The sequence below is a fragment of the Petromyzon marinus genome, chromosome 20, assembly GCF_048934315.1.
Source record: "Petromyzon marinus isolate PM22_M1 ecotype Great Lakes invasive population chromosome 20, UKy_Petmar_22M1.pri1.0, whole genome shotgun sequence".
Classification (NCBI taxonomy): Eukaryota; Metazoa; Chordata; class Hyperoartia; order Petromyzontiformes; family Petromyzontidae; genus Petromyzon; species Petromyzon marinus.
This window is the reverse complement of record NC_133686.1, coordinates 11,667,892-11,695,588: the sequence shown is the minus strand read 5'-3', so window position 1 is coordinate 11,695,588 and position 27,697 is coordinate 11,667,892. Positions and strand designations below refer to the sequence as shown.

Genomic DNA, 27,697 nt, shown 5'->3' with positions numbered 1-27,697 from the left:
TGTGACCGCCTTACTATGGATGTTCTCTACAATATGTATGATGCACCACTGTATTTCAAAAACATAAAGTACCCCTTAGTGTATGTCCGAGGGGATGGATGTGTGGTGGTACAGCTGTTTGCACTAACCGACATGGCGAAGTATGGTTACACAACCCCCATAATCAATGCAGCGTGGAGGCTCTTTTTGCCGAGGAGTGGATTAATTAACAATGTCTGGGAATAATTGCAACATAGTACTACTGTCAATGTAGCGCTGTATATGTATACAGCAGCACTATATTATGACTACATCAAGCAGCTGATTTGTACATGGAGAATTGGTCTAAGTAGTAGTACAGGTGCTCACTCCCGTGTGTCCTCCAAGTTACATTCTCCCAGCTCACGACCCGCTGCTGCGTTATTCATGTCCAATTCAATTCAACGCTCCCCGGCTCTCACGCGGAAAGAAACGCATCCCCTGTTTAGCCTTAGCGACTGCAGAGAAAGTGCTCTCAACCAGTGCCGATCAAGACGAGCTAAGCACTCAATGAGCTGATGTGGTCATCAATCGCCAAACCCGGTCGCCGTTGTCTCCCAAGCGCTCATGTTGTAACACAATGCTATAACGCCCTCATTTACAGTCGAGTCGATCTAGGAGAGGCGTGGCACAGGTTATGTTACTACTTGCCACTGACATTCGTGGATGAGAATGGAACCCAGGTCGCTTTGACTCCGTAACGCAGTGCGCGTACCACTGCACCACCGCTCTCCGTAAACACACGCACGCACACAATGAAGCGCACACACACACAACACATCCATTACCAAACCCTGCCCATATCCCTGTCCCATACCCCCTCCGCCCCCACCACGCGACTCCAACCCATCCAACCAACCCAGCACCCCCACAGCGCACATCAACGCACGGGTTGAGTGGGCTACCCGGTCCGGTCGCACTCGCCACTGAGGCAAGGTAAGTCTCGTTTGTCAACTGCTCCTCATTCGCGGTGTTTCGTGCACAAACGCAGGGGCGCGCGCGCGCGCTCTCATGACACAACACAGAGAGAGGCGGGCCGAGCGAGCGAACTCCCCGGCTCGTATAAAAGGCTCCTCGCCCTGCGAAAAACACAAGAGGGTGCACAGAGCCAGTGCTGTGACACTTTTACCCTCCGTCCCATGCGCGCACACACACACACACACACTCGCTCGCTCACCCACCCGCCCATCCCCGCTTGGCTGCGCGTGGGCCACTTCAACTGCACGGGCGGGTTCTCAAGCGCCGGGCAGACAACGGTGAGCCCCAGACGGCGCACACAGCAGCAGCAGCACTAGCGTGGGTGATTGTGTGGACTGGCTCTGCGCAAGCAAGCGGATGAGGAGGGCAATTTACGTTGAGTTTAGGAGCTCAGGAACATCTCGGCTGACTTTCCCCGTGAATCAAGGTGGGTTACGTGTTCTCATTCCGTTGTTTTACAGGGACGTGAATATTGACGCCCAAGACTGCTCTCTAATTTGCTGTTACGCGCAGTTTGTACACACCTGTACCAAACAACCAGTTATGAAGTCAAATACTGTTACGATTATGTCTGCATTTCCTAGCAAATATTTAACCGCTATTACTCATTGTAAAAAAAAGTCAACGGCGCGTGGCTCCATATGGCGGCTTTTCATTAAAACGAAAAACTTAACGCAGGGAAGCTGTTAACGATAGCAGTTGTGGCGGAGGGCAATGATGTGTGTGGTGTGTGTGGTGTGCATCAGGCACCACGTGTCTGTTGTGAGGCCTCGCTGGCGTGACGTGGACTATAAAAGTCAGATTTCGGGCAGATGCGTGCAATGGGGCCGCGAGAGTGAGCGTTTAACGCGAATGCGCTTTAATTTGCACCGCTTATAAACGACGCCTGCGAGTCTTGATTTTCACGAGCGGCTGGATTCTATTTGATTACATTTTAATACGCATTCATTTTAAGTTTAGCCCCCGCTTATAAATGGATGATGTTGAAACAACATTATGAAGATCCAGAACCCCAAAACTGCGACCTTTTAATAAAAAAAAACACGAAAGAACTCGACTGCTGCTCTAGTAATGACGACTCTTTACACAAGACGGAGGCATGCCTATGCTGTGTTGCAGCAACAGCGAAAAGTTGTCAAGAGCACACGTGTCTGTATAATTCGTGGCATATCAAAGGAACGTGCGTGGCGGAGAGCGCTGCTTTTAAACTAAACTCGTTTTTATTTGACCACCTAAGGCCCACTGAGCTATGTAGCTCTTTTTTAGAAGTGACCTGGCCACAAATGAAAGCTCAACGAAGTGACTTATCGTGCGCAGATTTATCGCAGCCGAATACTCCAAACGCGTGATGTTGATTCTAAATGTGGAGGGGAAAAACCGGAGGACGCGGAGAAAAATCCACGCGACCACGGGGGGAGAGACACGCCAACTTCAAATATAGAGCAGGCGTCAGAGTCTGGATCGAACCCACGATCTTCTGTATACCAGGCGAGGGAGTTAGCATCCTGACACCGTGAATAATCCCGCGAGACTGCGCCAGTCGTTCTTGTGACTTGGCAATAGGCGCGCTGACCACTGCTGTTCGGTACGTTTGAGGCAAGGCAATAATAACGGTGACACAAAAATGCGACTCTTAGATGGACATTAGCTATACCTACTGTATACAGGTAAGGCAACACGTGACAGTTAATCATAACTTAACCGCTGTTGTTATGCATAATGTCTCACACGCGTGTTTAACCGTGTGATATCGTATTTGGTTAAAACTTGGGTTTGCATGCTGTTGCCTATTAATAAACTCGCAGTAAGAATCCAACTTTGGCTATTACACAATCGATTGTGACTCGCAGATTAATTCTAAGAGCAAGGTACTGTACCGAGTCTGTTGTTTAGTATAACTCACGGAGATCATGGATGGGAAATCTGACGTATTATTTGATTTTAATAGGGAAAAGTTTGTATGTACTGCTTATCAATTATCTCTCAGTTCTGGTTGTTATTGTGAAATGTTTAAATCTGTAACTTATCACGATGTCTGTCTGTGACTGTCTGTGTCTCTAGTTAGTGTACTGCTTGTAATAACAGACCTGTCATCGTGAAGGAAATTGTATACTATTACAGTGCTACTGGGAAGTTTGGTATGAATTGTATTCAGCTGTAGACAGTAGTAAACACACGTATACCTGTTATTTTTTACGTGTTACACTGCGATTTCTAAAAGCCACGCAAACATCAACTGTTTTGAGGTTTGAGACTGTCAGACGATGTAACATTCGTACGAGTCACACACGGACGGTAATCTGCTTGAACTATTGACTCGCAAACAATCTCTGTCACTTTATATTCAAGAGCAGCACATCTCATGTCACTTCATATTCAAGAGTGGAAGAGTTGTGCTGACAAATGAGTCATTCCTCTCAATTGTTAACTCCAGCATTAGCTGTAACCTTAAAACATTTTCTCGTTAAAAAAATCGACATCCTAAGATGTCGCTTGATGTCATAAATAATGTTTGTGACGTGATGGCCAACGGGTGCTGGGTCTGGGCTGCGAGTGACGATGTAATTCGTGGAAACTAGATTTATTACTGATTTACAATTGTCACGCTCTCCAACCTGTGCTCACGGATGCGCGACATTAAATGAAGAATGACAGTAACACTGGCACGTCTCCACTTCAGCCCATGAACACGTCTCCTGCAAGAATGTCGCCTGTTCTTTGAGTCTACGGAGAAAATAACGTACAGTGAGGGAAAAAGTATTTGATCCCCTGCTGATTTTGTACGTTTACCCACTGACAAAGAAATGATCAGTCTATAATTTTAATGGTAGGTTTATTTGAACAGTAAGAGACAGAATAACAACAACAAAATCCAGAAAAACGCATGTCAAAAATGTTATAAATTAATTGGCATTTTAATGAGGGAAATAAGTATTTGACCCCTCTGCAAAACATGACTTAGTACTTGGTGGCAAAACCCTTGTTGGCAATCACAGAGGTCAGACGTTTCTTGTAGTTGGCCACCAGGTTTGCACACATCTCAGGAGGGATTTTGTTTCACTCCTCGTTGCAGATCTTCTCCAAGTCATTAAGGTTTCGAGGCTGACGTTTGGCAACTCGAACCTTCAGCTCCCTCCACAGATTTTCTATGGGATTAAGGTCTGGAGACTGGCTAGGCGACTCCAGGACCTTAATGTGCTTCTTCTTAAGCTGCTCCTTTGCTGCCTTGGCAGTGTGTTTTGGGTCATTGTCATGCTGGAATACCCATCCACGACCCATTTTCAATGCCCTGGCTGAGGGAAGGAGGTTCTCACCCAAGATTTGTTGGTAGATGGCCCCGTCCATCGTCCCTTTGATGCGGTGAAGTTGTCCTGTCCCCTTCGGAGAAAAACACCCCCAAAGCATAATGTTTCCACCTCCATGTTTGACGGTGGGGATGGTGTTCTTGGGGTCATAGGCAGCATTCCTCCTCCTCCAAACACAGCGAGTTGAGTTGATGCCAAAGAGCTCCATTTTGGTCTCATCTGACCACAACACTTTCACCCAGTTGTTCTCTGAATCATTCAAATGTTCATTGGCAAACTTCAGACAGGCATGTATATATGTGCTTTCTTGAGCAGAGGGATCTTGCGGGCGCTGAAGGATTTCAGTCCTTCACGGCGTAGTGTGTTACCAATTGTTTTCTTGGTGACTATGGTCCCAGCTGCCTTGAGATCATTGACAAGATCCTCCCGTGTAGTTCTGGGCTGATTCCTCATCGTTCTCATGATCATTGCAACTCCACGAGGTGAGATCTTGCATGGAGCCCCAGGCCGAGGGAGATTGACAGTTCTTTTGTGTTTCTTACATTTGCGAATAATTGCACCAACTGTTGTCACCTTCTCACCAAGCAGCTTGGCAAAGGTCTTGTAGCCCATTCCAGCCTTGTGTAGGTCTACAATCTTGTCCCTGACATCCTTGGAGAGCTCTTTGGTCTTGGCCATGGTGGAGAGTTTGGAATCTGATTGATTGCTTCTGTGGACAGGTGTCTTTTATACAGGTAACAAGCTGAGATTAGGAGCACTCCCTTTAAGAGTGTGCTCCTAATATCAGCTCGTTTCCTGTATAAAAGACACCTGGGAGCCAGAAATCTTTCTGATTGAGAGGGGGTCAAATACTTATTTCCCTCATTAAAATGCAAATCAATTTATAACATTTTTGACATGCGTTTTTCTGGATTTTTTGTTGTTATTCTGTCTCTCACTGTTCAAATAAACCTACCATTAAAATTATAGACTCATCATTTCTTTGTCAGTGGGCAAACGTACAAAATCAGCAGGGGATGAAATACTTTTTTCCCTCACTGTACATAGCTACCTGCCGAGCATGCCAGGGCATATCTGAGCAGGTGCATTCACACGTGCGTAAATATAATTTCCTACTGCCTGTCCTATTAGTTATTGAAGAGAAAATAAATCCCCATGCAAACTCAAGTCTCCAGTTGTACAGTAATACCCCGGTTTACGTCGGGGATGTGTTCCTCAAAGGTGCAAAGACGAATATCGAAACGAAGTAAATCAAAGCGGTTTAAAGGATAATAGGCGGAGGCAAAGGCGACGCATAACGAGAAAAGACGGATGATGACGCTGCCAGCGATGTAAGCGTGGTGTTGAGGCGACGCAAATCAGGTGGTGGTAATATTAAAGTGACGAGGTATTTGCGAAACGACGTAATAGGGGGAGACGTAAATCCGAGTACTACTATACAAGAAACACTCTTGATGTGGATTCCAATAACAAAATTGGAAGAGCAGTAATTATTATTACTATTGAAGTGCAGCTACGACCAGCTATGCACCTCACCCATCACAGGTATAGCACAGGGGCAGTCGTTACCTGTGGCTGTTGAGACGACCCTGAAATTGCTTGGCACGATGATCATGATCAATACTCAATGGGCGATGTCGTCAAATGAATGTGACTGGTCTGAGGTGTACAGCTCTCTGTTTTCCGCACGGGGTGGGGGGTGGGAGTTGATCAATAAAGCCCACAAGTCATTGCTATCCGAGACTTGAACGTGGTGTACGTATGTATGTTGAACTTCTTTCGCTCCGTACGTAGCCAACCGTGCTAATCGGAGGCGCGGACCGTGTGGTATTTCATGGAAGCTAAGAACAAAACTAGAAGGAAATGAATGTAAGGGTTAGAAGTGAATAATATAGAATTGAGAATTAATTATGTGGTAGGAGGTGAACATTCGGGAAAATATATTAGAAGATATTCATGGAAGTTACAGTCCTGTGCATAAGGGAAATGCATACTGTACTGTCAATTTTGGAAGTTGAGCAAAAATGTGAATTAACGTGAATAAACATATGGATTAAGTGAATTTATTTATTTTTTATATACTGCATTTATCAAAATATTTGCCCAGATAATGCCTTGAGATGGAATAGTAGCTGAATATCGTCGGGAGGAATTAATCCAACAGTCGATTGATAATGGGTGTGGATTGTAATTGCTGTTGACTAATACTATGAATAAATAATCCAAATTGGATTTGAAGGTAGGTTTAAATTGCACCTGCCTTTGAACGATAATAACGTTAATGAAAATAAATACCACTGATGCAGATGAGTAAGAATGTGAATGATAATACCATCATAACAAATTAGATAAGGTAAATGATAATTATAATTCTATGTTTGGAGATAATACACAATGTTAGTAAGTAATAATAGGGGCCATTCGAACAGAGTTGAAATTACTCAAAGTGACGATAATGATTTTGCAAATATAATTCCTAATTATTGTTATGGAAATGTCTACTTTCTTCTGATTGATTGACTCTAAAGGATCCTCAGCAGTTTGTGGGATTCTTGTCGAACGGTTTAAGCATAGGCTTTTGCTTGGGGTGATGGTGCAGTGGTTAGCATTTCGCTACAAACCGGCTATATACCTGGGTTTCATTCCTGGCCACAACTAACGTCAGTGGCGAATAGCTGCACAGGTCACGTGCCACTGGGGAAACAGAGATTACCGTTCGTGGTGATGGCCACACTATCCTCCTCTTTGCGCCGTGCCGGCCTTCATAGATGTTCGCTAACAGCAACTTGCACCCAACGGACTGTGGAGGCTATATGGGGAATCTTTTTTTATGACATTACTTAGCCTGAAATGAGTACCTGGTGCGGCAGCAAAACATCGGGAAATGATGGGGGGGGGGGGACATCTGGCTCTTTGGGAGAACTGAGTATCGTGTTTTTATACGGAACCCCAGAAATGCGTGTCTACTGGGCGCACTCACAATCCACCACCGTAATCCTCGATATCGATGGGCTAGCGTAATACTGTGATCACTGCAATGCGTCCGTGCGTCGAGGGCCAAAGCTGTAGAATGAGAAGACGAAAAAAGACGTTGTACTCTGAAGGGAGTCGTGATGAGCGCCGACGTCTTTTAGCAAGCACGCGTCTGCGCTTACGAACAGGTTGGTTGGAGCGACATGAGCTTAAGGGTTTACAACTTGGGGGAAATGGCTTTGGATACTTCTGTGGTTTGCAGTGCTAATAAACATCAAGTAGTGTAAATTCCCCTATCATGGGCCGATGTTTGCTATATCATTATAGCCATTGAGTGACTGGAGAGACTGGGTTCTATCCGATAGCAGTCAGTGAAAATGTATATTTACATCAAGAGTGCTCTATTAATTGAGCATAATTCAAGTTCTACAAATTTGTGTTGTCTCCAACCAAGTAAACTGAAAGGTGTCTTTCTTTTGTTTTTCATAGAATATCTTCAAAAAAATATCATCCCACAGTTGTGTTGGAGCTGAGAAAATGTTTTTCTTTTCATGTTCGGCTACATAGAGAAAATGTGGTATTTTGAAATATTGCAGTGGCACACGGTGACTTGCTGCAGTATGTTAAGGGCGTTGATTATTTTATGCAACAGCTGTAGGACACAAACAATTTAAAGGAATATCCGAACGTAGCAAAGTGTTTAGTTAGAGTCTTTTTAGGGGGTTAGATCGCGTAAATGTAAATGAGCCGGTCACCCACCTCCATCCAACCACAGCCGGTTTTACATTTAAGCGATCTGACCCAAAAAACTAAAACGTTATCGTGAATAATTTTGGTCGCGATAGCCTATGCGTTTAAAACGTGATGAGTGCTTGGGGTGTTCGGGGGAAGAGCTCGTGTTCATTTCTGTTAGAATGGTGTGGCGTATCGTCTGAAAGTACCCTTCCCCCTGGGTTGTTAGGTTTGTCCCGTTTTGTATGTTGATACGTTTTCAGAAAGCCTGATTGACGACTGGTTTCTTGTTTTCGTATAAGATTGGAGACACGTTTTGATCATAAAAAAATACGGTCAGTATAGATTTAACGCATTCATCTAGAATCGTTCATTGGTATAAGACAAGGTAACTGTTACACAATATGTTTAAAACATATTTCCAGACGAGTCTCAAGCGTAAAGAAGCCCTTACGGTCTCGCGGGGCCAGTGGTAGCGCCAACCAGCTGACATTTTTAGTTCACTTACACGAAGTCCGTATCCAAGAAAACGACTTTATTCACTACATTTACACGCACACGTATATATTTACTTTTCTAAACATTTGTTGAATATTAAATAATATGAGTCCCGATGGTGGAAGCAAATGGATAAGTCAATCAGGATGCGATCTGATCCTGGTTAAATTCTTTACGATCCAATGTACAATCACCCCCATTCATCTCATCTGATACTGTAAAAAAAACATTGGTTCTGATCTTCTCCCAAACTTAAATTGCCATATTCTCTAAAATAGTCCTACATTGTAAATCGCTAACTCAACATAGCACAATTAGTGGTGGATCCAAGGGGGTGGGGGATGAGAGGGGGGTTCAATGGGGCGATAAAAACCTTAAGACCCTGAACATTTGAGTTGTATTGATATTTACTGGACAAAATCTTTTAATTTGTTTTATTGTTCATGTAGGGCTCTTTTAAAAGCGTGATCTTTCACGGTGGACTCCCTACCCTCGCTCCCCGCTGCTCACCCCTAGGGAAGTTTCTAGATCCACCACTGACACCGATTAAAGAAGAGACGTATTGCTGGGTTAAATAAATACACACATCTTGGGTATCAATTTAAATTATTGCACCATTTATAACTACTGTAGTTGAATGATCATGCATCACCATCACTATGGCCAGGACATATATTTGAAGACATAAATCATCTCCTGAAGTTTATTGCATGTTTAATATTTGTCTTTGAATTCCTGCCTCAGTGGTTAAACACCAACAGAGTTTCCATGATATCATCACAGGCAATGTGACTGAAATCCATATGGGTAGCGCTACTTTAGTGGAATGTTGGGTTGTAAAGCCACGACGTGAGACTGCTCATCAGTTGGCTACCTGAATGTCACTATCAGCCAACGTTCCACCTGGGAAAAAAATACACGTGTTGTTGAACATTATCTTCATGTAATTGCCTAGTCTCGGAGTTGAAAGTGGTTTTGTGCTTTTTGTAAAATTCAACAGTGGCCGTCTTGTGGAGAGTCTGACTCCAACCATGAGAAAGTGGAATTTGCAACACTGGCACAGGGCTATTTGAGACCAGCACGGTAACTAAGCTCACTTGAGCATAACCTTTTGATGGTACCGGCTTGTAGAACTAGCCTGCAGAATAGGCCAAGCAGTATGGGAAGCCTGGCTAGTACCCTACATTTATTGTGTATTGTTAGTACACCACATTGCTTGACCATGTAATCACTGAAAACATTTAATGTTAGTCAGTATTATTGTATTTGATCACTGTGGTACTAGTTGGTACACACTGGTGATGTGCGGGATAAACCATGATATAACATTTTGGGTTTTCACTTATTTTGGGCAAATTCCAGCTAGAAATAACCCGTTTTAGTTTTACTACTGTGCCAACAAAATAACTGCGTAGCAAGGGTGTGGGAAAATGTGGCTAAGATCAGCCACCTTGCAGGGGATACCGCAGCAGCGCAGCTCTGTGACGTCGCCTTCCGTGGGGAGCTGTGCAATGCACAAGGTGGAGTATTGCTCTGCGACCATTCCAGATGGATGCTTTTGTCTCATGACATGAATGCATTAGTGAAATTGGAATAATATTATGGAAAATATAATAAATATATAGATTTGAAGGCTTGAAAATGTAGTCATGGGTCAACTAAGTCCATCAACCCTTTTGGATTCATTTAAATGAGTACAATTACTATATTACCATCATATAAAAAAAATAACGGTTATGACGGTCCGTTCCCAGCGTTGTAATTGGCTGGGCGCCACGTGCTGCTCAGTGTGCCGAGCGGGGATGGGACGAGGGGGCATTGGGGAGGCTAGGATAGGGTGTCCGAGGTGAGAGTGGGGGCGTCTGGGGGGAGTGGGAGCATTGGAGAGGCTAGGATAGGGAGCCCGAGGTGGATGGGGGATTTGGGGGGGGGGGCATTGGGGAGGCTAGGATAGGGTGTCCGAGGTGAGAGTGGGGGCGTCTGGGGGGAGTGGGAGCATTGGAGAGGCTAGGATAGGGAGCCCGAGGTGGATGGGGGATTTGGGGGGGGGGGCATTGGGGAGGCTAGGATAGGGTGCCCGAGGTGGGGGGGGGGGGGCTGTGAGTTGTCACACGCGAGGGGAGCACTCGGGGGTGAGGACGCTGGGGTGGGGGGGATCGTCGTGCAGTGGCCGGTACTTGCACGAGTATGGTAATAAAATACAAGTATTATTATTATTATCATTTTGAATGCAATTAAACCTCTGAACCCCTGACTTGACTACGCTGGAATTTATAAGCCAGTCTACCCAAAACAAATACATATTGAAATGTAAACCACAAAACTCCATCAGTAACGCTGTTCGCACACTAATTAAGTTGTACGCGGTAGGGGCTTGTTTGTCAACAGTCTGAACTATCGCAGTGCAAGGTAATCCACAACAGGTCATTACAATTTATGTTCGTGCACTCGCAATTATACATCTGAATACTTATCTGCTGTATAGAAGTCGGTAAAAGGTGGCCTTTGATCCCTCTTCAAACCACGCGCAATATACGATGGCGATCTAAATTATGTTACATTTATTTTACAAATAAAATCTATACTTCAATGCGTCAGAAAATCAATCTTCTCAGTCGTCTATCTCTGCTTCATGGTGATGGTTAGTGATCAGACTAAACTGTATAGTAATGATTTTTAGAGTTTATAAAAATGTGACATAAATGGCTTGGGTAATGATGAAATCTTGAATAAAAAATTAATAATCTTTAACTAATTGGTATTAATTAAATGTATTAGTGTTTAATTAAGCGTGTTAAATGAACTAGGTGTTAATAACGTATGTACATGGAATTTATTAAACGATTATTTGCAGACTAGCTTCCAGAGGCTTTAATGTAAAAAAGTAATAATTTCACAGCTCAGGTATTAACACTGTGTGGATAGTTCAGGCCCTTTCAAAAGCAATACTCATTCATGTTGTAACTTTAGCTGGGGTTAGTCTCGCGCCAAACATCTTGTTTGCAAGCGACACCGTGTATTTTTTAAACAAAGATTTATTGCAGGTAGTAAATTTGGTCACAGTATTGGCAAGCCAGGGCAACATTGGTGAAGAACTGCAGACAGTACCATGGGACAAGAGTTCAGAATTAAGGCAGAGCAGACTAATTACCGGTATAATAATACTTGCAAAGTTTATTCCGGTTGTGCTGAGCATCATGGAGTATAACTTTACCGCACTAAGGGGGTTTATAATAATTTCCACGTGAAACAGAAACATTATTCAGATAAATAGGCACAGTAGGATTTTCCTCAATAAAACATTAAAGTACCATATATGTTTATCTTAACTTTTCTTTTTTTGACAAAAACGACAAGAATACTCTATTTGTACCTTTATTCAAACTAGGTGAGGTCTCTGACGATATATTTTTGTATGTCCTGTATACAGTGAGGGAAGAAAAGTATTTGATCCCCTGCTGATTTTGTATGTTTACCCACTGACAAAGATTTTGTCCCACTCCTCTTTGCAGATCTTCTCCAAGTCATTAAGGTTTCGAGGCTGACGTTTGGCAACTCGAACCTTCAGCTCCCTCCACAGATTTTCTATGGGATTAAGGTCTGGAGACTGGCTGGACCACTCCAGGACCTTAATGTGCTTCTTCTTGATCCATTCCTTTGTTGCCTTGGCCGTGTGTTTTGGGTCATTGTCATGCTGGAATACCCATCCACGACCCATATTCAATGCCCTGGCTGAGGGAAGGAGGTTCTCACCCAAGATTTGACGGTACATGGCCCTGTCAATCGTCCCTTTGATTCGGTGAAGTTGTCCTGTCCTCTTAGCAGAAAAAAAAACTCCCAAAGCATAATGTTTCCACCTCCATGTTTGACGGTGGGGGTTGTGTTCTTGGGGTCATAGGCAGCATTCCTCCTCCTCCAAATACGGCGAGTTGAGTTGATGTCAAAGAGCTCCATTTTGGTCTCATCTGACCACAACACTTTCACACAGTTGTCATCTGAATCATTCAGATGTTCATTGGCAAACTTCAGAGGGCATGTATATGTGCTTTCTTGAGCAGGGGGACCTTGCGGGCACTGCAAGATTTCAGTCCTTCACGGCGTAGTGTGTTACCAATTGTTTTCTTGGTGACTATGGTCCCAGCTGCCTTTAGATCATTGACAAGATCCTCCCGTGTAGTTCTGGGCTGATTCCTCACTGTTCTCATGATCATTGCAACTCCACGAGGTGAGATCTTGCGTAGAGCCCCAGGCTAAGGGAGATTGACAGTTCTTTTGTGTTTCTTCCATTTGCGAATAATCGCACCAACTGTTGTCACCTTCTCACCAAATGCTTGGCAATGGTCTTATAGCCCATTCCAGCCTTGTGTATGTCTACAATCTTGTCCCTGACATCCTTGGAGAGCTCTTTGGTCTTGGCCATGGTGGAGAGTTTGGATTCTGATTGATTGCTTCTGTGGACAGGTGTCTTTTATACAGGTAACAAGCTGAGATTAGGAGCACTCCCTTTAAATAAACCTACCATTAAAATTATAGACTGATAATTTCTTTGTCAGTGGGCAAACGTACAAATTCAGCAGGGGATCAAATACTTTTTTTCCCTCACTGTATATTATGAACGAGACCTGAAAAATGCAAGAGCACATGTGCAAGGAATGTATGAGGTGAGAAATGTAGAAAAAACACTGGCAAATATGCACAGTATTTAATACAGCATTGCAAATGTGCCAGACCTTTTAGAAAATAAAATAAAAACTAGCATTTTTAGATATACTGTTTGTACATATGTTGAACTTCTTTTGCATCGTACGTATCCAACCGAGGTGTACGTACATGTAGAGCCTTCTTGTCAAACCACTGCTGGATCATGAGGGCCTCCCCATGCCATCTGGGTCATGGGGGGGGGGGGGTGTATTTGACCATACTTCACCACGCTGGTAAGTGTGGGCTGGTGAAGGCAAGGAACAGACATTGTGACATATTGGTTTAACACGTAGGCGTTTGCGACCAATATCATCCATAACTGTTTTTTTGGGGTTAGATCGTATAAATAACCTGTATTATGGATTGTGGCATATTACAGCGTAACGTGGCTGGATGATATATATGTGGGGCAAGGTATAGCCACCCATATTCTAAAACAAAAAAAAACAATGTTAACTTCGTTCAAACTCAAAAAACATGTACGAGCGTTGCGTATCAATTCTTCATCTCCACGCTCCACACAAACGTCACAGCCAAGCAGCCTCAGCCGAGTACCCTGCCCTGCAATAACTACTGTAACTGTGCCATTGGATTGTGCATTCCAGAATTGTGTTGTTACTTTCCGTCGTTTCAGTGGTATTATTTAACCTCTCTTTCGCGTTGGTTTTAAAAACATAAAATTGCAAGATATAAATGGGAAACATTTTGTTGTCATGGAAAGAACGGGGTTTGGTTAAGAAAACGGACACACTGAGGCACCCCTTCCCTGAATTAGTCCTTTATTTCAAGGACACAATATCATCATCATCACCATCATCGCGATCCATGGGCAGATAGCCCGTAGGTGTCCACTGCACATTTAGTACTTTTTTTCCCTACTTTCCTGTCTTGTGCTAATATGCCCAAGTAGTGCCACATCTTTGTGGCATCGATCTCTTGTGATGTCATCGTCAAGCCATTCTCTGTTAGGTCTTCCACTCTTTCCGGTTCCTTCCATTTTTTCCAAATGACACACTTTTAATCTTGATGTTGTCCATTCTACATATCTGTTCAAATCGTGCCAGTTTCCTTCTCATCACTGCCTGCATCATCAGGTTGGTCACTCTTTGGATCCAGTTTAGATGCAGTATCCTTCTGTAGCAATACATTTCCAATACCAATATCTTATCTCTGTCAGTTTTTTTCCAATGTCCAAGTCTCAAAGGCATACACAGCTGTCCTCAACACGCATGTTCTTAAGATGTTCAGTTTGGTTTTGTTGCTGATTTGCTTGCTTCTCCAGATGCCATTGAATTCTGCCATTACTCATTTTGCCTGTGCGATCCTCACTTTTATAACTTCTGTGCAGTCGTTGTTCTATGTCAGTAGACGTACCGAGCATACATTCCTTTACATTCACAATATTGCTGCGTTCTATTATTGCTTATTTCTCAATATCCACCCTTCTTTGTCCTTCCCACGTTACTCCTCAGGGGCCATCCATAAATGACGTCACGTGATTTTGGACGATTTTGACCCCCCCCCTTCGTCACACGGCGTTACAAAAAGTCAGACCCCCCCTCAAATATTACGTCACAAAGCTCTGCCCTCCCCCCCCTCCAAATATATAAAACATGCTTTAAATCGCTTTGAACTATTGTCATTGTAGTGCGTATTTAATGTGGCACTGCACTCTGATGTTGTAGGAGAAAACATTTATTAAAAAGTCTATTTAATTCAGTAGAACGTGTTGTCTATATTTATTTAAAGTTGCCCATTTTGACGTGACGTCACATTTCTAACCCCCCCCCCCATCGTCACACATCGTCACAAATGTCTGACCACCCCCCTAGGTGCGTGACGTCATTTATGGACGGCCCCCTAGTCCTGCAACCTTTCCTGGCTTATTCATCATATGAACAATTTTCCCTGCAGTGCTATGCAGCTTTCTTCCATCAAATCTACGTCGTCCACGAATCTCAACTTATTTAGTATTTCTCATTGCACAGATATTCCTGTGCTGTAGTCCTGAATGTCATCCATGACTCTTTTTAAGTATGTGACGAAGATGTTTGGTGATAGTGGATCTCCCTGTGTCATACCTATTGGTTTTGGGAACCATTCACCCATTTTCTGTCCAAACGTTACTGCTGACTTTGACCTTTCACCTATATCCTGCAGAATCAGTTTTTTTCCCGACTCCGTATGATCTTAATGTTGGCAATGTTATGTCTTGCTTAGTCGAATCGAATGATTTCTAGAAAGCTATGAAACAATTGTAAACGCGACTATTATTTTTACTTTCTCTACTATAAGCCTGGACAAAAAAAACAATTGTTGAACTATGTTCATATCTTTCCGAAACCCTGCCTGTTCAGCCAAATAACCCTCAGTTTGCGCTTTTAATCGATGTAATAGTACAACCATTAGTACCTTCCCAATGTGGCTCATTAGTGTTTGTAATTTTTACAATCATAATATACAGTACTGTAAAGAAATTGGATTTTGCTGCACTGCTCTCTGCAGACCACTTAGCACAATAGCAGCCTACAACCTCTGATGCATAGTGGTCATTCATCCCAAACACTATTCGGGCTCATAACGGCTTAGTTTCCAAGGTCTAAAGAGATGGAGTGCATTTCAGGTGATTGTTATTAGGCTTTGCATATATTATGAAGTTTATTCAGCAAACAAATAATCCATAATTTTACATATTTTGCAGTTATTTAAATATAACGCTAAATAAATATATGGTACATAACTGGCATAAAAAATGTTAAAAGCAATTGTAGTGCTTTATTTCAAATGTGCAACAATGGTGTCTCTCTTTCATCATCCAAAACAATTGCTTTTTGTGTTTTCCAGTTCATCCCTTTTCTATTTTGTCAAGTGTGCAGGACCAAAATAATTGAAAATACGGCACCGTATTCTTAAAGAAGGGGATTTTTTGTGTGCAATCAACAGTGACTGAGCTGAGGCCATCAAACTCTACGCGAGACCTGGTTTGACCTTAAGTGGGCACACGAAACATGCATCCAGGTTCTCCAGCGGTGCTGGCTCATTACTCTGACAAAGGTTTTAGCCTCTGGGGTTACCCAGCTGGATCGGACAAGACAAATTTTACACCATGGCCCAAAGCACAGCACAATGATGTGTTTTTTTTTTAAATTGGGGAGTTTTGGACTCTGAATACACGTTTCTCAGCCAGTGGGTTTCTATTTCAGACAAACGTCGCCTGAAGTCAAATTTGTCTGGTTGCTCAAACGAGCATAGGATAGCAGTTATCTTTGTTGGGGACTTCAAACCATTGGTGAAAATTCCGCGTTTGTATGGTGGGAACCAGCCACTGCATAGGACAATCACTGACTTCCGATAGAGTGGATACTATTTTTAGCAACCTTATGCAGTGATGAGTTGAGTCAAACTGCCATCCGAGCTTTGAATTAAAACCCTAATTTTTATTTTAAATATCCATTAGGAGTGTGTGTGAGAGGGTAAGGTTTGAGGTCTGGGGGCTGTCGCCTCTAAAAGGCGAAATTGGAGAAGCTCTGAAAGGCACAAACCCAACTTCCTCCATGGGTGATCCATGAGCACACACCAAATATCCACTGATAAACACGCGACGGAGTCTAGTTGCCGATCTTTTTTTATTCGCAACCTCACCTGAGGTGTCACTGTCCAAATGTATATAAACCACGGTACAAGTTGTACACAGCCTAAATTTATTTTGTTTAAAATTGCAGGCCTGTCAAAAGAAACTGATTCGAGGGTAATGGTCCAGGCAAATAGAAAACAAGCGACTGGGGTTTGCAATGAACCACACGGAGGAATGTGCAAGGTTTTCTGGGGGTTACAGGACAAGGAGGCAACACAACTCAAATAGACAAGATCAACATTGGCCGCAGTAGAGAGTACTTGGTGAGGTTATGCCAAGATCAACACAGTCTTAATAGCCCGTGGTAAAAGTCCCAGGCTCCAATGCACAGGCACATGGTTGCAAGCTCACTGGTCTCAGACGGAGGCCGAGCAGGGCTGCACAGGTCACAGATTCGCAGGTCCACGGCACACGCCGAGCAAAGTGCAGACGCCACAAAGCTCGCAGGGTTGCGGAGGGCTCGGGCACGGAGCGAGCAGAGTTGCTGTTACAGAGTTGTGATGCACAGCGAACCCGGCAGGTCATACAATTAATTTGCCCGTGCGACTCGTGGAATCCACGACAAAATCCTGGGTGATAGGAAGCTCTTAAAGCGCAGTTGAGTTTATGGAAGCTCAAGGTGTTTGCACTTTGCACGTGAACAACAGACAGAATACGGAGACATGTGCACACACACAGATCCAAAACACGCACTCACATTGAGGCAGACACGGAGAGACACAGAGACAGGCAAATGTGTCGGTGTGACAGTACACGAGTCTCTAAACTCGTACACGAGTCTCTCAACTCATGTATTGCACTTGTCAGTGGCTATCGACCTGTCCTGCATAAGCTCACTGACAGAAAAGGGTACGTTTTTTGCTGTTTCTCCATCTCCGTGTCTCTCTGTCTTCATCTTTCTCTCTACCTTTGTGTGTCTCCATGTGTCTGTCTCCCTGTGCGTTGCCATGTGTGCCACCGTGTCTCCGTGTGCATGCAAGTCTGTGTGTGTGCCTGTGTCGTCTCGCCGATCATTGCAAGTCCTGTACCTCCCGTGCAATTGATTTGATTATGGCCATTTGTTTTAAATCCCAGAACCCCACGGGTATTAAAAGTCATTTTCTGCAGAAATTAGCGAGTGTTATGACGCAGCTAAATCCCGGATAACTGTGGATAATCGGAAGAAATAAGGCCGCGGATAATACGGATTTTATTGGACTCTACACTAAAGCTGGCTGATTGGCAAGTCTCAAGAGGTCTGACCAGTATGGAAGAGTAGGCCAAACACCGTCGAGTGGAGCTCTGTAGAGCCGCCTCTCCAGAGCTTTCTCTTGCCGAGACGCTTCTGCTAGCAGTGGCATGATCAACCAGTTGCTAGGGCTCCAACTGTACCTTACACCTTTTACTTAATGTGGAGGCGTGATCGTTCTGAAAGCATTTCCCAATCAACATTTTCATTCTCCGGTGCCAGAACGTGGGAGCACACAGGAATGGATTCTTGAACCTGTCTGGTTCATTGAAAGTTGTTTTCCCTTGTGTATGTGGGTTTTCTGAGTGCTCTCGTTTCATCCGCAAAGCCAAGCACGAATGGAACTGGCTGAACGTGCCAATGCGGAACCTTTCTGAAATAAACCAGTCTTGGAACTCAGCGAGGCTTTCCTATGTAAATAAATGAATTATTAACATCTGTATGCTCTTTCTCTCCAGCAAAATGCTAATACGGCATTGAGCATTTAATTTTCCATAGCCCTGGCGACACTGCTGCCCTCTGTGTTTGGGAGATTTGAAGCTAGAGGAATGGCTATGAGATAGGGATGAGGGCAACATTTGTGGCAGTAATTAACTTAATTCAGGCAGCTTCAAACATAATTTGAACAACGGCCATAGTGATGTGCAGTGGCTTATAAATAACTATCTAAGTGTGTGTGTGTGTGAGGAACGCTGGTGCAATGGATATTCCACAGAGAAATTATATTGGTGACCTGGATTTGATTCCTATCCCTGCACAAAATCAGTGGCGTGTTATCCGAACCTATCTTTTTCCTCCCCCAGGTAAAACACAACTTAAAAGGGAACCTAATGTGGTGATAAAAAATCAGCACCGAGAAGACGGGTAGCCAACTACACTAGGTGTGGTTCTAGCCACACCACATTTCAGTCTGCCAAACCGTCCTGAATATATCCTCATTGACACCAATCATTGCCGGTAAGTAAAAGCTATAAACCAATGGCACCGTCTCTCTGTGACACACACATATACGCGTGCACGCACCCACACTGCACACATACACAACAAGTTGCCTGTGCTGACAAATTTAAAAACAAGCCCCAAAATAGCAATAGCTGGGTGTATCATGTTGCTGCACCTCCTGTGCTGCTTGCAGCAGGGTGGGATGCGGCCAGGAGGGACCGAGATGGACGGGATCATGGGATCATTCAGCCTGCTCGTGGATTGACTTCTGACTTGGCCACTGGTATTTTGACATTCTCATTCAATCGCAATCCAAGCAACAACTTCGAAAGTTGGCGCCACTCATGTGTGTGGGTCGTGTTCTCTGGGTGTTTTCTGCTGCATGCAGATGAATTGGTCAAACATCATGAGTTAACATCTCACAGTGGTGAGATGTTAACTTCGCTGCCTGGTATGAAGGAGGTTGTGGGTTTGATCCCGACTCTGACGCCTGTATGTTTAGAGTTGACATGTCTTTCTCCCCGTGGTCACGTGGATTTTTCCCCGGATAATCCGGTTTTTCCCTCCACATTTAGAAACATGCGTTTAGAGTATTTGGCTGCTACACATTTCCATATGAGAAGCCACTTAATTGAGCTGTCATTTGTGATAGCCAGGTCACTTCAGAAAATTGAACTTTGTAGCTCAGTGGGCCTTACCTGGAAAAAAAAGTGTTTTTAATAGTTTGTTTTTGAGAAAAGTCTTGAGTTTCAATGAGGCTTCCCTGAGTAAACAAAGAGTGTGTATTACTGTATCATTATGACCATTACATTATTTATTCGTCCATTCTCCAGGTTATAACCGTGATCTAATAACGTTGATTCCTTAAGAGTTGTACAAATGCTCTTTGGAGCTGCAGTTGATTTTGTAGATTTTGACTTAAAACTTCACAAAAAAAAATATATGTTTAAATACAAATTTAATATAATAAAAAATAAAAATTGAAAATAATAAAAGCAAAAAACCCACAATATATAATAAGAATAATAAAATAAGAAATAAAATTTATATATATTTTTAAAATTTTCATTTCATTTTTTTATTTACGTGACTTTACCGAAAGAAACAAGTATTTTATTTTGTAGCTTTAAGTGCAGTTGCATAATGGTATGGTTCTGAGCCGATAAGCAACATACGCTCTGACGTTGGGTGTAACTTTTACTACAGAAAAATTGGATTAGTGGTATAGCATTGAACTTTTTCCGGCTAATGGTCCATTGTAAGAGAGTGGCAGGGTGTCTTGTTTCTTGGCATGGTGCTGGCTTAGAGGCAGATGGCTTTATAAACCTTTGGGAACATGAAGCCACATTTCTTTGAAGCTCAGTGGCCTTAAACTTGGCTCCATGAGACATGACTTCAAGCCACTGTTCTGGACAAAGTTGAGTTAATTTTTTTTCGAGATATCACTAAGTAACTTGTGTGTCTTTCCGAGTGGTAATTCCAATGTGCATGTCCGGATGGTGAATTATTCATGGGCTGTATTTAGCACGGTATTGAAAATTGAAAAGCCCGTTAACCCACATGGGTCAAAAAAGAATGACACTACGTGAGATCTCTGGCTGGGTGGCACTGTGGTTTAAACTGCTTGGCTTACAATTGAAAGGTTGCAAGTTAAAATTTTGGTTGACGACTGACTCAACCTATCATCACTCTGTAATAAGTAAAATGAGAACCACGTTTTAGGAAGCCAACAGTTATCATCCTATTGGAGAAACTGGCTTCTACCAAGTGGAAAGTAGAATATATATACCAATGACTCAGGGCTGTAACAAAAGCGGAGATTCTCAGAATGTTGCTGCATATAATTAGTTTTACTTTGTGTGAAGTCACACGCATGCAAAAGTGCTTGCCACAAATGACCACAATACCATGCCGATCTCGTCAAAGAGCATAAACTATGAACTGCGGTCATCCTCGCAGCAGCTTTTGGCTAATCATCAAACAAAGATGGTCATCGCATCGTGTGGCGCTTTCAGATGCGCTTCTGCTGCCGTCTGGAATGCTCTTCCTTCCGATATTGGGAAATCGCTGGAGCTATGCACTTTTAAATATAGATGGAAAATTGCTTTCTTTAGAACTTTTTTTTGTGTTTAGTTTGTTTTCCTTCCCCCGCACCTCCGATTAGCACAGTTGGCTACGTACGGTGCGAAAGAAGTTCAACATACATACAAGTAATTTCTTGCTGTCCTGTGGAGGGACTGGCCTCTGACATAGGAATGTATAATATTTGCACCTGGTTCAGTGATGCGCACTCGCACAACAATGTTTGGCAGTGAAACAAGTTTGCTTTCTTTTAGGATCGACCAGAAACAAATTAAAGGCCATAACATGAAACTCCTGCTGAAAGAGTGTCTCCCCATACTGAGTGGGTCATGGGAGTTATTTTGACTATTAAGCTGGTCCACTCAAGGTTGTTGTTGTATAGAGAGTACAGGCAGTCCCCAAGAAATATCCGTAACCTGAATTTTCCATATGTCGGAAACTGAACAGTTTTCCCCTAAAATCAACGATAAAATCCCATATCTGGAAATAGTTGTACCTCCCCTACCCTTTTCTCTCAGCACCGTATCACACTGTCGTCTGTTTTCTATCGCTACACTTCCTATGATTCTTTCATTTGATCGAATATCTACCCAAACACTACCCATAATTAAACTAATGGGACATTTATGAATACCACGAAGCATAGAAAACAAACAATTACGTAATGATACGAAAGGAAAAGAGACGATGTGGCTTGTAGAGTCTACTCAGGGTAACAATGTAACGGCGTGACTCGGAATGCTGTACAGGACACCACCGCCTTGGGGAATATGCGGCCCTGCCTTACGCCTCGCTCCACTGTATTTATCCGCAACCTCACTGCGCTGCACTATTTGCGCTTATGTAACTAATGCAAACATTTTACGTGGACAGTATTCCATTTTTCTATACATGATTTATGGGAGCATTTTCGTTATTCGGGTCTTCTGTAACCCATGGACTGCCTGTATAGTCAAACTGTACAACAATTGATATTTCTTCTGCACTGCTGTCTGCTAACCACAGCATAGCTCACTATGGCCAAATCACCTGAAAATGCCCCCTATCTCTACAGATCTTAGCAGCTAAGCAGAATTGAGCATGGGTGACATTTGGATGGGCTACCACCATGCGCAAAATGGGTTGTTATAGGCTGCTGCAGAGATCCATTGTCTGTGTGTAAAAACAAAATGGTGAGGCAAGCAACTATCCAATATTATGTAAATATGCAGACAATTTATCTCCCTCATATATGTCCCTTCAGGTAAAACAAAATAGTGTTTGACACCTCCAGTCAAACACAACGCCTTCTGGGAGTGCATGATTTCATAAGCATTGGCTCGATGCAAGCAAACTCTGGACCAGTATTGACATACGTCATATTATCAGCAGTTGAGCTTGCTTGAAAAAATGTTGGTGAACTGCGATTATAGGCAATGGCCCTCTCTCTTTAAGATATGGGTCCTGTTTGGATGCACAATTGTAGAATACCTAACACAAAATAATCATTAGCATCATTGTGGAGAATACAAGTAACAACAAATAAACCGAAGATACATCTCATGTCTAGAGCGTATATATGTGGAGTATGCAGGGCATTGTTGTGTTTTTTCCCCTGTAATGCTAAATATTTAACTTCAGTATATATTGACACAATATAGGTTTTTGGGTTAGGTCGCGTAAATATAAATGCGTCGTTAAACCTGCCACCACTTGACAGAGCCAATTAGTAAGGGTTGTCACGTAAACAAAACGTGCCAATTCATAGTTCCATTTAGTTCATAGATCCATTTATTTGGTATAGCCCTGTGAGCCATTCGGCTCTTGAATCGGGTGCAACCGCAACAAACAAAACACAAAAATATGAACAAGAAAACATCTTAAAGTGATTATGTGACTGTGCAAACAGAAAATCCAGGAAAAAAAAACGTCTAAATATTCCTGAAATAGCAGCGTACACCAACGCTGTGTGCAAAAATCCCAGTGGGATGCAAGTTAAACAACAACAACAACAACCACAAGACAACTAAGATTTAGGCCATCAGTCTAACTCCGTACTACAATAAACAAAAACATGGCCAAACCAAAAAAACGTTTTCGAAATCACCAAAATAAAAGCCATAAATGCAATGTAACAGTGATCATAGGGACTGTGACCGAATTTTTAACAATAAACTACATACATAAATTATAACACCAAACCCGAGAGCCATATTTTAGGCCACTGAATAGCAGTGGCAGCTGCTATTCAGTGGCCTAGTAATTCGTTACTAGTTCAGCAGACCGGTGTATTGGAGAATAACCCACAACATTCCACATTCAAGTGCTGTGACGTCTCGCTGGATAATGTATTAGTCGCGAAAACCTACATGTTCAACTACATATATGTGGACACTTAATACAAATTAGGACATGTACACTTACATTTTTCAACTGATTGGAATTCTAATTGGCTCAGAAGAATGTTGACTGATTTGACCACAGCCATTAAAAAGCCCTTGAAAGGGCTACCGTACATCAATTTATTCTACAGCTGCTGAGTATGAAGTGTCAGTAAAGGAAGATTTCGCCCGCAGCAAATACATGTGAGTTGAAAACGCTAACTGAAGTGGACATGTTGTTCACCAATTTGTGTCCTGTAGTGTCACTTTATATTATGCATATATTGTGATTTTTATTTATTTTATCATAAAGTATATCCAGAGGAAAATATATCCATCGGAGCCAGGTTGAGGAAGGGCACAATCCTTGGAATTACATTGAGAGGCAAACAGAGGAAAGCATTCAAAGAGGAATGCACTCGAACTGTTAAAAACTTAAAACTAAACAATGTTTACGTATTTTTGATTTAAAGCTTTCGTGACTGCAGGGATGAAAAAAAACCGCCAACTTTTTCCAAATTTTCTTGCTGTGGTTTTCACACCTGATGATGATTGCTTGTGTTGCAGTCGAAACGTCGTGAGAATTTTATTGTTTTATATTTGTATTATTTTATTGTTTCCCTTCTACGTGACTTTACCGAAAGAACCAAGAATAATAATGTTTACGTACTTCACCAAGTAAGGCCCACTGAGCTATGTAGCTCTTTTTTAGAAGTGACCTGGCCACAATTGATGGCTCAACAAAGTGGCTTATCATGTGGAAATGTATAGCAGAAAAATAACACGTGTTTTTAAATATAGACAGAAAAAACCGGAGGACCTAGAGAAAATACACACGACCACAGGGAGAACATGCAAACTCCAAATATACAGGTGTAAGGGTTGGGATCGCACACCACGTCCTCCTGTATACCAGGCGAGGTAGTTAACATATCGCCACGGTGGCACCCCTAAATATACAGGCGTTAAGAAAAGTGGGCTTGAGCAGGACACATTACGAGAAGCGTTGATCACCTATACAGGGTGTTTTCAAAATGATGGATCTGATTTGAAATCTCTATATCTCTGCAACCACGAATGGCCCATGAATGAAATTCTTACCACTTAAAAGGGCGGGGCATAGAGTTTAAAATGATTACCGCTAGATGCCTCTCCCAACTCACAAACAGCCCCTAGCCTCAGTCATCCGCAAAATGTTGACCCCGCAACACAAGGGGCGTTTTGCGTTCTGCAGTTCAGCAAGACTGAAACCGTAATTGCGGTGCAGCGTGCGTTTCAAAGGCGTTTTGGCATTGATCCGCCAATGTCAAAGAGCATTCGTCGTTGGTACCGACACTAATCTGGATGACCTCAAAAACAGAATCACGGCAGCGGTAACTTCAGTGGAAGAAAAGACTTTGAGAGGCGTTTGTGACGAATTCAACTATCGTCTCGATGTTGTCCGTACAGCAGATGGAGGGCACATACGTAGAGCATTTATAAAATGGTTAGTAAAACATGATAACTCCTTAAACCGTTTGTAACTTTTTGTGTAATTGTGACATTGCCATCGTCAAATATACTGCTTTGAAATTGGATCAATGTTTTTAAACACCCTGTATTTAAGAAAAGTGATGGAGTGGCATTCAACCAATGGAACTCATCCAAGAGGACGTCCATTGAAGAGATTTAGCACATAAATCAGCTCGTGTGCAGGTGCTAGGTGGATTGTTACACCACAGAACCATGAGAGATGGGGACAGGTTGGGGGAGGCCTTCTTCCAGCAGTGGATTCATCTTGGCTGATAATGATGATTATTATATTAACATGTGAATGAAAGGATGGAAAGGAGGGTGGAACAGTGTGTGAAAAAGGCTAAAAATATGGCTGCTATGCAGTAAGAGAAACGCAGAAGAAGAGACTGCTTGGTGAGATAGGTGATGAGCAGAAATAAAAGGAGGAAATTATTAATTTTTAATCCTTCCACACTGAGATTCCTGTTTTTTCCCCCCAGAATAAGTAAAAAAAAACACAGCTCCAAATTATCCATTGTCTGCTTTTCTAAAATGTTTTTGTAGTCTGGCGGTTTGGGAGACTGCCCCCCCCCCCTCCACGGTGTCGCGCGGCTTATTTGTTGCACTGCCACGCTCGTGGAAAAAGACCGAGCATTTCCATATTCAACAAGTGCGGTGATAAGCGAGAGCGAGACAGTTGCCGTGGCGCTGAGAGAGTCACCTGCTGTGAAACAATGTGATGGTAAAATGTAACGCTTCATGTAATTATCTGTAACGGTACTCCTACAGTGTTGACATCTCAGAATGGTAAGCAGATTTTTTTGTTTGTTTACGGAGCATTTGAAAAGGGGTTTTAAACATATAAATTAATTTTATATATTTTTTTACATTGAGTGTTACAAAGCAGAGTATCTGAATGTGCATGTTTATCTTTTCAGAACATTTTGGAGAGCACTGATGAATATAAAATGGTACTTGTACACAGTATATTATTTTTTACACGTTCTCCTCACCATGGTATCACCATGAAAATAAATTAAAGTTACATATCGAAACAAATTAACTGTGTGTGGAAGATGTAATAATATACAGGAGCACAATTAAGCAATGTCGTGAAGCTTGCTTTCCATTTGCTAACCGATGGAAGCAAGATAGATAGATATCGTTTTTTTATGGGAGTCAATTAGTAGGTTAAGGTTAATGTTTCAAACAAACAAAAATATAAATCTTGACTTAAAGCTTTCGTGACTGCGGGAATTCATATTTTTGGGTCTTTCGGTAAAGCAACGTAAATAGAAAAATAAAAATACAAAATAAAAATATCATGACGTTTCAATCGCAACACAAGCAGTCGTCATCAGGTGAAAAAATATAGTGGGAGAACTGCTGAGGCAGGAAAAAATATAGCAGGAGAGCTGCTGAAGCAGGATGTTATATAGGTTTGAGATGGGTGTAGCCCAAGGGTTAGTGGGCGGGGCTAGAGATGGGTGCAGCCCAAGGGCAAGTGGGCAGGGCTAGAGATGGAATTTGCATGTCAATGTAAGATCGGAGAGCTGCTGAAGCAAGATGTTATATAGGTTTGAGATGGGTGTAGCCCAAGAGTAAGTGGGCGGGGCTAGAGATGGATTTTGCGTGTAAATGTAAGATCGGAGAGCTGATGTACCTCCACGACGACGAAGCTGTGGAGGTGGCCATTGTATTGAGAGAGATTAGCATGTCAATCTGTTCATGTAAGATTAGCATGTCAATGTAAGAAAACCACCGCAACAGTGGCTGTGTTAGTGAGACATTTAGCTTGTTAATGTAAGATGAGCATGTCAATGTAAGAAAACTGGGCGCCACCGCCACATGGACGAAAACAAAGCTGTGGAGGTGGCCATTGTATTGTGAGAGATTAGCATGCCAATGTAGGAGAACCACCGCAACAGTGGCTTTGTTAGTGAGACATTTAGCCTGTTAAAAACGAGAACCACTGCACATCGAGGGAAAGGAGCAGCAGTGGTTGTGTTAGCGACACATTTAGCCTGTTCATGTAACGACATTTAACCAGGTAATGTAACTCAGAGAGTCCGAAGTAACTGCTAACATCGGCAGATAAGATGGAAACATCACTGCCAGTTATGACTTAAACTGGTTAATACCATTTTTCCAATGATTGCTCATTTTGTACCCATTTTCTCGGTATAAATTGTGTCCGTGTTTATATATCTGGATGGCTTCATGAACGAATGTTTGTTGATAGCCAGTGGGTTTGCAGAGTATCTTCGTCTTGGGAAAATCTATTTTGTGTGTGCCCAAAGCGTTAAAACAATGATCAGCCACGGCCGAGGTATTGGTCTTACCATGTTTCAGATCTGCCTTATGTTCATGAACACGGTCCGAGACATGTTGCTTAGTTTCCCCAATGTAACTACTGCCGCAGACACAACTCAGTTTGTAGACACCGGGGTATTGCATGTCAGGGATCACATCTTTCACAGATGGGATCAGATCACGAATTTTATGTACTGTGTTGAATCAAACCTGGATCTTGTGTTTGCTAATTATTTAGGAAATATTTTTGGTAACCCCTGCTATGTATGGCATGGTGATGGTTTTCATTAGGTCCTCAGATGGTTCTTTCCCAATGGTTGGGGTGAGAGCTTTACGGATTGTGTAGTCCGAATATCCATTCATCTTGAGGGCTTGGTGTACGTGCTCCAGTTCACTGGCTATGTGGTGATGGTCGGAAATACAACGAGCTCTATGGTGT

The 27,697-nt window shown here is 42.7% G+C and overlaps 1 protein-coding gene across 8 annotated transcripts in view; it reads left to right on the top strand.

The window, feature by feature from the left end:
• The first annotated feature begins 506 nt into the window (after nucleotides 1–506).
• Nucleotides 507–27,697, top strand: part of ADCY2 (adenylate cyclase 2) — a 315,360-nt gene continuing 288,169 nt past the window's right edge. Inside the window, exons 1-3 of one of the 8 annotated variants that reach the window (XM_032957515.2) lie at nucleotides 507–954; nucleotides 18,871–19,024; nucleotides 19,203–19,292. The gene's annotated coding sequence lies outside the window, so the exon portion shown is untranslated. Of the gene's footprint in view, nucleotides 955–998; nucleotides 1,424–18,870; nucleotides 19,025–19,202; nucleotides 19,293–27,697 lie in introns of those variants that run through there. The other 7 variants (XM_032957512.2, XM_032957511.2, XM_032957513.2 and 4 more) reach the window with 7 other exon arrangements.